We start from the raw sequence: 522 nt of genomic DNA, 5'->3' as shown, positions 1-522 counted from the left end.
TCCTGCCCCGCATCCCCGGGACCTCCTGCTCTGCATCCCGGGGACCCCCTGCCCCACATTCTGCGGTCCCCCTGCCCCGCATCCCTGGGACCCCTTACCCCGGATCGTGGAGACCCCCTGCCCGTCATTTCGGAACCTCCTGCCCCTCATCCCCGGGGAACCCCTGCCCTACATCCCCGGAACCTTCTTCCCCGCATCCTGGGACACCCTGCCCCGCATTCTGCGGTCCCCCTGCCCTGGATCCCGGAGACCCCCTGCTCCTCATCTCGGAACTTCCTGCCCCGCATCCCGGAGACCTCCTGCCCCGCATCATGTGACCCCCTGCCCTGCATCCTGGGACCTCCTGCTCTGCATCCCGAGACCCCCTGCCCCGCATCCCCGGGGAACCCTTGCCCCTCATTCCGGGACCCCCTGCTCCGCATCCCCAGAACTTTCTTCCCCGCATCCTGGGACCCCCTGGGAACCCCGCCTCCCCGGCGGCCGAGCCCCTCAGCCCACCGGGGCGGAACCGGGCGCCCTACA

This window comes from Calidris pugnax, unplaced genomic scaffold (assembly GCF_001431845.1).
Source record: "Calidris pugnax isolate Ruff unplaced genomic scaffold, ASM143184v1 scaffold86, whole genome shotgun sequence".
NCBI classification, from domain to species: domain Eukaryota; kingdom Metazoa; phylum Chordata; class Aves; order Charadriiformes; family Scolopacidae; genus Calidris; species Calidris pugnax.
Note: the sequence above shows the minus strand (reverse complement) of the source record.